Source organism: Toxorhynchites rutilus, chromosome 2, assembly GCF_029784135.1.
Source record: "Toxorhynchites rutilus septentrionalis strain SRP chromosome 2, ASM2978413v1, whole genome shotgun sequence".
NCBI classification, from domain to species: domain Eukaryota; kingdom Metazoa; phylum Arthropoda; class Insecta; order Diptera; family Culicidae; genus Toxorhynchites; species Toxorhynchites rutilus.
Genome location: NC_073745.1, coordinates 82,841,504 through 82,854,828, shown reverse-complemented (window position 1 = coordinate 82,854,828; position 13,325 = coordinate 82,841,504).

Below are 13,325 nucleotides of genomic sequence, written 5' to 3'. Positions count from 1 at the left end.
AAATCTTCAATTCAGATGTGGCAAAATTGAGTGTACAGTTCAATTTTTTCTTGAAAACAAAATTGAAATCCGTTCAGAAATGTTAACAGATAACAAAAATCAATCCCCTAGTATTTGATATCCTCTCTTTGGCATCCAGCACTGCCTACAACCGCCATGGCGAGATTTCTGGTCCCTGTAGACGGAATTGCCTCCCAGATCTCCGTTCTCGGACCCCTCATGCGGCTCATTTCTATCCATGGAAAATCGTGAGTTGTCACTAGCGATAACGCGACCTATTTTGTTTCTTCATGAAAATCACCATTTAAGCAAAACGAGCTTGGGTTTGTTGAAAAGCCCAAAGTGTCTAGTTGCTAATAATGCCATAAAGCGTTCAAATTATCCAAATTTTTATGTTTTTTAACCATTTTCTTCAAATGGTTATGATCATGGTTTGTACACCTCTGATCATGGTTTTTCCGGAAAACGAGCATGGTTTGTTCGGTTTCAGCAATCACCAATTTTGAATGAAGAAATTCTAATTTTTAAGTAGCATTTCTCATTGCTTGAGTTTGCTGTCAACATATTGATCCATTCATAAGTTAGGCTTTCTTCAGAATATTGTCTTTTCTGGGGCATTTCAAAGGAGAACAGCACTAAATACAGAGAACCTTTATTTCTGCTTCGCGTGAAAGCAACAAACTACAGCGCGACAAGCGGCTGCCATAGTAATCCTGTGGAAAAATCAACATCATTGCACCGGACAAACCATGATCAGATTAGAGGTCATCGAGATGCATTAATTTCATGATTTAGATATAAATCTGATGCAAATAGTGTGCAATCACGATGTTTACAATATTTATCAGCGTTACAATCTAGAAAAGAGCATTCAAAAAGTGAAAAAACCAAGAATATATTTTATTTATTTATATATTTCGTCTTCGAATTTTCGTACAGACTACATCTTAACCTATATTCTTAAGTCTATGTTTGAAAACAGCTTTATTTATATTGAATTCGAACACTGCACTAACATTATTAAAATCTCTTAAACATGCATAAAAAGGATTGTAGTATCCATACGTCGTTCTACTCGTAGGAAGCGAAAGAAAAAGCTGTTTACGTAGTCGAAGTTGAGGTTTTGAAGAAGAGACGGGCAGTCTATGTTAGCTGTCAGCAGGTCAATCACGACCAGTCGTCGCAGTTTAGATCGTCTGGATGCAAGTGTTTCAAGGTCGATTAGTTTACAACGATCGGTATACTCCGGAAGACTGAAACCGTCCCTCCACGGTAGCTGGCGTAGAGCGTAGCGCAGGAAACATTTTTGGACTCTTTCAATTTTCATACACTGTACTGCATGGCACGGAGCCCACACCGGGACAGCATATTCCAGTATGCTTCGCACAAGCGAACAGTACAAGGCCTTTAGAGCATACACATCGGTGAAGAACTGCGTACTACGTTTCAAAAATCCAAGAACTGTAAACGCTTTGGCCGTGGTCCGTGCTATGTGGTCGTTGAACAGCAGCTTGCTATCAATTATCACACCAAGATCACGAATAGAGTTTAAACGCTCAAGGGAGACCGAGTTTGTACTATAGTTGAGGCGAATGAACGACTGTCTACGTGTGAAGGAGATTATTTTCGTCTTCGCAATATTTATTCCCATACCATCATTAGATCACCAGCGCTGCAGTTCATTGATATCGGCTTGGAGGGCGCAACAGTCGAGAGCTGAAGTGATGGTCCGGTATATCTTCAGATCATCCGCAAATAGCAGCAATTTTGATCGCAATTGTAGACACAGGTCATTCACAAACAGGACAAAGAGAAGAGGCCCCAATATAATTCCCTGTGGCACACCGGAAGTAATCGCAAATTCCTTAGAATGGGTTGAACCGAGTTTAACGTAAGTTCTACGATCAGTAAGATATGATCGGATCCATTCAGTCACCCATGAAGGGAAGCCCATTCGAGACATCTTGTTGACCATCAGCTCATGTGGAACTCTATCGAAAGCTTTCGAGAAGCCAACGTAGATTGAATCGACTTGGCCGCTTTTTTCTATGACTTTGTTCACTTCATATGTACACATGTACGGGTTACATGTCGTGGAGCGCTTCTTGATAAATCCGTGCTGGTATTCGCTTATAAGTATCTGCGAATTTCTCTGTAGTACTCCACGGATAATACTCTCGAAAATTTTCCCAATGCAGCACAAAATGGAAATACCGCGATAGTTCTCAACTTTGTTGATGTTCCCGGATTTGTGTATCGGAACTATAGCGGCAACTTTCCACGCATCAGGAAAAATGTTGCTCTGTAGTGATCGGTTGAATAGCATGGCGATAGGGAGAGCTAAAGAGTCAGCACATTCTTTGAGGAAGGACGGTGGTAGACCATCAGCACCAGCCCCTTTGCTAGCATCGAGACCTTTAAGCATGCCAAGTACGTCATGCCGAGTAACTGTCATTGGTGACAAATGCATTTCAATGCATGGGATATCCCTGGTACTTTCAGGAGAGTTAACAGAATATTCCGAGGAATACACGTTTTGCAGAGACTCAGCAAATAGATCTGCTGCTTCGATAGCTGTATTTGCAGTGCAGTCGTTGTACTGAACATTTAACGGGATCGATCCCTCTTTCTTTCGGTTTTTCATAAAAGACCAGAAACCCGACGGATTTTCTTTTAGGCTTGACTGAACACGACTTACATACTGACGGAAGGTTGAAACCAGCATCAAATACCCTACTCAGTTTAAAGTTATCTGACCAAGATCTCCGAACTCCGGCGAACTGTGGGATGCTGCAATAAAGTCGTCAAAACGAGATTTCGCAAAATTGACGAGATGCTCAGAATATTGACGCGATGCGCACAGTAGCTCAGCATTTAGCAGGCGATTTTTTTCAGCGAACATGGTGGTTTGTGTATCTTTATAGTGCTGAATTTAAAGTGTTTTTTGTGGGAAATAGACGGCTGGAATTAGAACAAATTTGTTCCACCGACGGCGAATTTTAAATATTATCAGGATAAGTACCTATTGAGTGCATGCTGATAATTGTTGTGCGTTTTTAAATCAAATTTATATCACGGCTCTACGGCTCGCTATCGCTCAGGATAGCCACCGTAGCTGCTTGTGCTGTGTTGTGTATCGTTGTATTGTTTTTTTGTTGTCTCTGCTTTTGCCATTGCTGCCGCGCAGGGCACTCTCGAGATGAGCGAGTGCAAGGCGTGCGACGGCAAAGTAATGATCAGTGATGATCCTGTTGTTTGTGTAGGTAAATGCGGTGTTCGATTTCATCGGCGCTGTACTTCGCTTACAAAAGCAACAGCGAAACTGATAACAGAGAATCCGAACATTCAGTTTATTTGTGATGAATGTTTGTCGGACCAGAAATGTGGCGTGCGAGGTGATGCTTTAGACGTTGGTGGATTGCAAAGGGAGATGGAAAAGATCTCACTTTCGCTCTCTGATGTCCGAGGAAGCTTCACCGAGCAAATAAACATCGCGTTTGAGAATGAGCGAGATAAGCTTATCAGATCTTTCGACGAGCTTTTCAAAGAGAAGATGGCATGCTTCGAGAGCAGTGTTGCCAAAAAGTTGGAAAATATGAAAAGCTTACTCTCTGAAAAAAATAATGTTGACAGAAATTTAGCTGTGATGAACAGGAAGCGACAGGTTAGTCCGAGCTCAATTAGTGCTAATTTGGACACTCCGAGCAAGAAAATTATGTTAACGAATAAAAATAATGATTTGAAAGAAAAAATGTTTAGAAATAATAATAATAATATTGAAAGTTTCGCTAATGTCGTGGCTCGTAAGGCTCGTCCAGTCATTGTGGTAAAGCCAATAGAGTCTGACAAGAAAAATGATGATACAAGAAAAATGTTGAAGACTAAATTAGATCCTAAAATACACAAAATAGAGAATTTCAGGAACGGTAAAGATGGCTCGATTATTGTTGAGTGTGCAGCAGGGGATAATATTGAGCAAGTGAAAAGTGGAATTGAAAGCAATCTTGGAAAAGGGTTTAGTACTTTTATTCCAAAGCCAATAAAACCAAAATTAAAAATTATTGGGATGAGTGATCGATATTCCTCTGATGTTTTCATTGACTACTTAAAGAGTCAAAATGAAAACATTCCGATCAAGGATGTCAAGGTCGTTGTTGAATATGAAAATCCACGCTTGAAGTATAATAAATACAACACGATAATTGAAGTTGACCATGATACTTACAGAAACCTGATGACTGCTAGTAAAGTAAGTGTCGGGTGGGATAAATGTAGCGTGGTTGAGGCCTTTAGTGTTTTGCGCTGTTTTAAATGTGGAGAATTTGGGCATAAGAGCACAGATTGCAAGAAAGAACAAACATGTTCAAGGTGTAATGAGAAACATAAAACATCTGAGTGCTCATCAACTGAATTGAAATGCATAAATTGTATCAAAGTTAATAATGAACAGAAGTTGAATTTGGATGAAAATCATCCAACTTATAGCACCCAGTGTCCTGTCTATCGGAGACTGCTGGAGAAGAAAAAAAGCGTCATTTTTCAAACCAAATAGCAATCCAAAAAAAAAAATGTGTGAATAAGTTAGCAATAATTTATCTGAACATAGCTGGGCTTTCTACAAATTACGCAGAAATGCGATATCTTGTAGAAAGCATGCGTCCTCAGATGGTTTTTCTTTCTGAAACTCACATAATCGATGGAGAATCATATGATCAGTACAAAATTCCGGGCTATAAAGTTGCTTTTTGCTTGTCGCACTCCAAACACACTGGAGGTGTTGCAATTTATGCAATAGAATCAGTCAAATTCAACACTCTTTCAAACGAAGCTGTTGAAAATAACTGGTTCTTGGCTATTTCAGTTGAAAGAGGCATGCAGATGGGAAATTATGGAATTATATATCATTCCCCCAGTTCTAGTGACCAGCGTTTTCTAGATATTTTGGAAAACTGGTGGGAAAGCATTGTTGATTGCAGTAAGTTAAATATAATTGCTGGTGATTTTAACATTGACTGGCTTAATGCCCGAAGTTCGAATCAATTGAAACAATTATCACATTACTTTACCTTAAAACAATCTGTTAACGAAGCCACTAGAATATCTAAATATAGTAGAACTCTAATAGATCACGTGTATTCTAATTTTGCCACTGTCCATTCTTCTACACAGGCCAAATTAAAAATAACTGATCATGAGACAATTTTTGTTTACATTGAGAATGGACAGTATGACCGTGACGGAAATAGAATAAAAATTAAAAACTGGAATAGATATTCCAAAGAAGCCATGTCTCAGCTTGTTTCGACAAGCCTGGATTTTGAAGCAATGACGGGACACCTGAATGATAAAGCAGCTGTTCTGACCGATATTCTGAGAGAGTGTACCAATAAATTAGTGGTTGAAAAATATATTGAATTAAACAATTCGAACAGCTGGTACTCTTTTGATCTGCTGCGTCTCAAACGCAAAAGAGATAAAAAGTACAAAAAGTTTATAAAGACTAATTTAGAAAATGATTGGAATAGGTACACCTTCGCGCGGAATATATATTCACAGGTCTTGAAAAGGACTAGAAGTGAATATATACAGAGGAAAATCGATGAACATCAAAATAATAGCAAAGAACTATGGAAATTATTAAAAAAGTTATTAAATTCTAAAAATAGTACACCGCGATCCATAGTTTTCGAAGGGTCAGAAGAACAGTCAGACCAAACTATTGCCGATAAATTCAACAGTTATTTCGTCAATAGTGTTCTGCTGATCAACCAAAGTATTGACTTGGTCAGCGAACCTGACGAAATAATACAGCCGATTAATATCAATTGTAGACTAGATTGTTTTTCACCCATCACTTTTGCTGAGTTAAGAGATATTTGTTTTTCATTGCAAAAATCGGCTGGTATCGATAATGTCAACGCAAAAGTGATACAAGATTGCTTTCATGTCATTGGACACGATCTACTGGACCTAATTAATGAATCTTTACTAACTGGGCACGTGCCAACGGTTTGGAAGGGATCCCTTGTGATTCCGATCCCCAAAGTTAATGGGACGGATAAAGCCGAAGAGTACCGCCCTATTAACATGTTGCACACATTAGAAAAAATACTAGAACTTGTTGTGAAAGTCCAGCTGATGCATTATGTAGATAACAACAATTTGCTAATACCGGAACAGTCGGGATATCGAGAGAGACACTCTTGTGAAACCGCTCTGAATCTGGTGTTAGCAAAATGGAAAGAGAATATCGAAGCGAAAGAGACTATATTTGCGGTATTTCTGGATCTTAAACGCGCTTTTGAAACAATTTCTAGGCCCTTATTGTTACAAACATTGGAGCGCAATGGAATTGTAGGAATGTCGTACAAATGGTTCGAAAGCTATTTGTGCGACAGAACTCAAAAGACTCGTTTTAATGATTCTATTTCCGATCCCATCGGCAACTCACTCGGGGTGCCGCAGGGAAGTGTCTTAGGGCCCATTTTGTTTATTTTATATATAAATGATCTGCGACGGGTTTTACGATATTGTGATATTAATTTGTTCGCGGATGATACTGTCCTGTTCATCGCAGCTAAGGATATAAAAGAAACCGAGGATCACATAAACGAAGATTTGCATTCTCTGGCTCAGTGGCTTAAATTTAAACAATTGAAATTAAATGTTGGCAAAACAAAATACATGCTGATTTCTTCAGTGAACTCCAGTATTGACGTAAATTTTGAAATAGATGGTGAGACATTAGAACGCGTGAATGAAATCAAATACCTAGGAGTTATCATTGATGACAATTTAACCTTCAAGTCTCACATTAATAATGTCATCAAGAAGATTGCCAAGAAATACGGCGTTTTGTGTCGTTTGAAAAAAGAACTGACGGTGAACAGTAAAATTAAATTGTATAAATCATTGATCTCACCGCACATAGACTTTTGCTCGTCGATCCTATTCCTTGCAAACAATACACAATTAACGAGATTGCAGCGTTTACAAAATAAGATTATGCGTTTGATTTTAAGATGTAGTAGATACACTTCCTCTAATTTGATGTTGGACGCGCTACAGAGGCTATCTGTGAAGCAAAGAATTTATTACTTGACAATGGTGTTCGTCTTCAAAATTTTAAACGGTATGCTGCCTCGATACTTGTGTGATCGAATTGAAAGAGGAAGTGATGTTCATAGATACAATACTAGAAACGCGGATGATGCAAGAACACCTAACTTTATATTCAGTAGGTCGCAGAACTCGTTGTTATACAAAGGAATACATTTTTTCAATTCGATGCCCAGAGAAATAAAACGTGCGGCAACAATGGCAGAGTTTAAGAGAATGTGTATTTCCCACGTAAAATCTGTTTTGTAAACAGGTTCTCGTAATTTTTTGTCAAATGATTTATTTATGTTTAATATCAATTGAAATTAGAAAAATATTTACAGGTATCTCAAACTGCCATGTTCGTACTGATGATGATGATGTTTTTTTTGTTGTTAAATTTGTATTGTTAAATTTGTTAAAATTGTAGATTATTATTAAAAAAAAAAAAAAAAAAAATTAGCGTTGTCTACGAAAGTTTGAGCCTCGCGCGCGTTTGGTGGGTCTGGACAAATGTTAATAATGAACACTGGCAGAAAACTGACACATAATGAAATTTTTATATAGGGTCTGGAGTGGAAACTGGAATTGGGATAGCTCATTCGGAATTGTCGTAAACTATCTTTCATCAGATGGTTATATCGATTATTTCTGATTGTAGCAGATCTCTTTTATGTTCTAAGTAGAAACTTTTAGATATTGGGTTCAATTCCCAATCAGTCAAGGATCTTCCCGGGTTGGAAATTTTCTTGACATGCCTTAGAAAAACATTGGGCCTGAAGTTGAGACTATGACTATGTCAATGTCAATATGGATAGGAACATTGTTTGTTTTTTCGCAGTTTGTGCCTATTTTTACTGTTCTATTAATAGATATTTATGCCTGCAACAGATCCAGTTCGCTTCGTTTTTTTTATAATACTGGTCTCTTGATATTTTTAAACTTAATTATTATCTATAAGATAAATCGTCCTGCTCAAACCTTTGTAGGGGTATGAGGTGGGCCATCATCATCATCATCATCAGCAATGTTAAACTTCTGCCCTTCAAGACCACTCAGCAACCATCCCAACGACTATGGGGCCTTAACACCAGAGTATTTCCAAGCGGAAAGAACTTTTGTGTCAGTTTCAATCACTAGATTTGCAGTAATTTCTGAGAATCACTTATTGTGACAATAAAAAACTACAAGGTCTTTCAGACTCACTCACACTCACGCAACAAATTTTTCATAACTTCTAGAAAAGTGAACCGATTTTTATTTTTTTTTTTAAAAAACGAAAATAAAGCTTTTTTCAGGACATTTTCGATGTGACCACCACTTTTTTCGATAACGTGTTTTAAACGGTGAACAAAATTTTAATTTACCATAATGTAATGGAACAGAAAACTTAACGCCTAAATGGCTACTACTAACTTCTGTGTAATTCACAATTCATAGAAACATAAACATATGTACATGTACACGATTAAACCCGGCTCTGTTACAGCTAAATGCTAATGAGCCTAATAAATAAAATGGGATAAAAAAAACAACAGTACGACTTCGATGCTGTTAAAAACCCGAGTTATTTTTTCTTTAAGTTCCTCCAAATTTTGTGGCTTATTAACATAGCAACGGTCCTTCACATACCCCCAAAGGAAGTAATCGAGCGGATTTAAATCCGGACTAAAAGGCAGGCAATTCCATCCACAGTTAAACAGAGCAGGGAAGCGATTGGAGATGACGTGATCTCTAAAAACTCTACACAGAAACAACAACGTTTCATCGGCGGTATGAGGCTTCGCTCCGACCTGTTGGAAGATGAAACGTTTGCAATTGGGCATGCCCATCATGACAGGGAAGACTTCATCATCCATCATGTCTCGATAGGTAGCGCCAGTGACGATGCTATCGATAAACACTGGGTCGATGATTCCGCGCGAGCTGATTGCAGCCCAAACCGTAACCCGTTGAGCATGCAATGTTGTTGTCTCGTACTCGTGTGGATTGTCTGTACTCCAAATATGGCAGTTTTGTTTGTTGACGTACCCGTTTAGCCAAAAATGTGCTTCGTCGCTGAACCATATTTACGGCAGGTTCCCGCGCTTTTGAGTGAGATACGCGCCGAAGGTCGTTGCGAATGCGAGCCGCTTCTCTTTGTTGAGAGGGGAAAGAGTTTTGAGCATCTGGATTTTGTAGGGGAACATTTCGTCAACATTCGGTACGTGGTGGAAGAAGACACCTCGATCTCCTGCGCTAAGCGAGTGAGACTGGTGCGAGGATTGCCGCGGACGCTTTGCTGTAACTGCTCGATTTTCTGCGGCGTGCGCGCGGTTCGTTTGGCGCCACAATTGCGAAACGGAGCGAAAACAAATTGTATAAGGAGCTATTCGATTTTTGCGCGAGCATTTAATCTGAAAGGCCCTGTAAAAAAGATAGTTATATTGAACAAAATTTCCTTATGTCCTTTGATTATTTAGCCTTCTACAAAAAAGCATCGAACATATGCCGGGCGATTTTACAGCAATTGTCAGCATGTTCTTCAGCTCTTTTGCGGTTTTGACGATCAGCTGCCTATCCGTTTTGACCACGAGATTATTGGAGTAGATTGGAGAGGTTCACCCAAAAACTCTCTGACGGACATAGATGAGGGCGTTGTGAAGATTGGCGATCTTCGGTACAACGTTTGTCTTCAGCCAGTCCATCTCCTTCAGTGATATCTTGGGCTAAGGCCAGATCCGACCAAAACAAAAAATATTGGGGAAATCAGGGTGAAACCGACACCCTAAGGATTTCCACATATTTCCAGGAACTCCCATGTTTGTTTGACTTCAAATCATTACTGAATCTTTCTTCAACTATTCATAAACCATGCTACAGTATAAAGGGTGTGTCACATCAAATAGCATCACGGAAAAAACGCTGTAGAAATTCGCCCAGTAGACCGATCCTTTTGAAAATTTTAGACAGTAAAATAAAAACTATTAAACAACTTTTGGCATTTTCTTTTTATTCATAAATCGAGCCCAAGCACGTATGCTCGCACCTTCCTCTTTACCCCGTCCATAAGGTTCTGTACAACGTCAGGTTGTAGTTTTTTTTTGAACAGAAATTCATTTTCTCTTGAAGTCCGCCTCCGATTTGACAACTTTTGGGTTCGTCCGGAGGGCCTGCTTCATAATCGCCCAATATTTCTCTATTGGGCGAAGCTCCGGCGCGTTGGGCGGGTTCATTTCCTTTGGCACGAAGGTGACCCGGTTGGCTTCGTACCACTCTAACACGTCCTTTGAATAGTGGCACGAAGCGAGATCCGGCCAGAAGATGGTCGGGCACTCGTGCTGCTTCAATAGTGGTAGTAAGCGCTTCTGTAGGCACTCCTTAAGGTAAACCTGCCCGTTTATCGTGCCGGTCATCACGAAGGGGGCGCTCCGCTTTCCGCAAGAACAGATCGCTTGCCACACCATGTACTTTTTGGCAAACTTGGATAGTTTCTGCTGACGAATCTCCTCCGGAACGCTGAATTTGTCCTCTGCGGAGAAGAACAACAGGCCCGGCAGCTGACGAAAGTCCGCTTTGACGTAGGTTTCGTCGTCCATTACCAGGCAATGCGGCTTCGTCAGCATTTCGGTGTACAGCTTCCGGGCTCGCGTCTTCCCCACCATGTTTTGCCTTTCGTCGCGGTTAGGAGCCTTCTGAACCTTGTATGTACGCAGGCCCTCCCGCTGCTTGGTCCGCTGGACGAATGAACTTGACAAATTCAGCTTATTGGCGACATCCCGGACCGAACTTCGCGGATCACGTCTAAACTGCTTAACTACTCGCTTGTGATCTGTTTACTGACGGAGCATCCATTTTTGCCGTTCTTCACCTTCCGGTCGATGGTTAGGTTCTCGAAGTATCGTTTTAGTACTCTGCTGACCGTGGATTGGACGATTCCCAGCATCTTACCGATGTCCCGATGTGACAACTCCGGATTCTCGAAATGAGTGCGCAGGATTAATTCACGACGCTCTTTTTCGTTCGACGACATTTTTCCAAATTTACGAAAAATTGACAGTGAAGCATGGCCAACGTGATCTATACACTATTATCTGATTATAAGCGAAAGCTGAAGATATAATTCCTAAAAATTAAATTTCTACAGCGTTTTTTCCGTGATGCAATTTGATGTGACACACCCTTTATGTTGATAATTTTTGAGTAGAACTCGAAATTTTATAGAATGCAAAAATTAATGCTGTTACGTGAATTAAACAGAAGTGTGGGTAAGATCGACACCCTGTCGGGGTAAAATCGATATTTTTAGAGAAACGAGTCAAAACCTATTACAATAATTTCAAAGTACTAAGAGGCTATTCATATATACTTTAAGAGTCGAAAAGGGGGATAATAATATGTAATTGTGTTGATCATATTTTGAATGATAAAAAGCAAACAAATTGATGTACTTCGACTCTAAGAAAAATCTGCTCCCTGATGGCTTATTGAGCCCCACAGCTTACGCTGCCGATGTAGTCTCAGGTTTGCGGAACGAATGGTTCGGATTCCGGTCTGGAAATCTCTGTCAGCACTTATGTTTTTCGTATTGAAAGAATGTTTCATATTTTTTTGCCAATTCAAAAGCCAGACGGTTCTCAAGATCAAGCAGGTGATGGACAAATTCCTGCTCCTGGTCCGGAGTAAACACGAAAGTTTTGAGAGTTTGAAAGTTTTGGGTGAGCATCCACCGGAGATGTGCCGATGAGTGTTGAACGAAGCGATATCATGAGCTCTGGCAGGCATTTTCGTTGACATGCCCTGTTCAACGTTGGTTTTGACTGTTTTCCGGGTAAGTATCAGTTCAACTCTGCCATTTTGCCTTACAAATATAAGCACACTGTATCTACGCTGTATCGGGGTAAAACCGACACCATCCATGTGTGGGTTTTACCCCGAATGGACTTGAAATTTCAAAACAAAGTTTTCGAGTATGTATGAGCAACAAAACCACCTACCGGCTCACAAAATACACTGCACAATGAGTTAAAGATGAATGAGGCTCACAAAAAAAAACTAACTTTTCCTAAATTTTCCAACTAAAACATTTAAATTCTACTAGCGTAGTTTCACACGAACTGTCTCCTGTTTGCTGACCATTTCTGTTTAGTTTTTTGTTTTAACTGCAGATTTCTGCAGTTGTAGGGTGACTCGAAACGTAAGAAATGACAAGTGGGCACAAAAAATATCGGAAAATTGCAAAAAATTGCTTCTAACTGAGAAATCAGGGGGTGTCGGTTTTAGCCTGATTTCCCCTACTTCTTTGCACGATACTTCCGGATTAATGCGGCAACTTCCGGCTGGAACTTCGTACTGTTCCGACCCCGTTCACTACTAGCGCAGAAGAAAAGAATAGCGGTTTGAACATTTCCTTCTCGCTGATCATCAGCCACAAAAGTATTATTTTTTTTCGGGAACTTGGCGTGGAAGATATATTTGATGTCATCGCTTACCTGCTTGATGCGGGACGTTAAGAGTAATTCCAAATGAAATCGACAAATGACAAAACATCAGTATTTTTGAATCGAATGAAAGTGTGTATTCCGTTTGGGTTAGAGAAAATATGAGTTTTCCACAGCAATTGGGAATTTTTTGACTCAAGCGTAACTTTTGAAAAGGGCGTATCGATTTTAGTAAGAGAAATCTTTGATAATTTATATCTCAAAAACTATGAGTCGTACCGAAATAGTGTCTTAGAAAGAGTTATAGAGTATTGATGGTTGAATATGAAAAAAATGTACACTGAGAAAAAAAATTAGTACTCTTTTTTTTCACAAAATAAAAATTAAATTTGCAATATCCAAAATACATATTTTTTATTTTTTTTTTAATTTTTTCATACAAAATAGAAGTCATGCAGAAAATTTAAAAAATGGGCCCAATATGGTAAAACTATTTTTGACGAACTTTGTGGAACATCGAATTTTTAGGAATTTTCTAAACTTTTGTTAACGAAACTTTGTATGTTAACAATCATTTTTAGCCACAAATTATGAATCCTGATGTGATTTAAAACAAAAAAGGTTATTATCAATCTCCTTCTAAATGTAGCCATTCTCAAAATATTTAAAAAAAAATCTAATTTATTGTCTTTTTTTTATTTTTATAATAAAAGAGATTATTTACTATAAAAAAAGATTATAAATTACAAATATTTTTTTAAATATCTCGAGAATGGCTACATTTAGAAGGAGATTGATGATAACCTT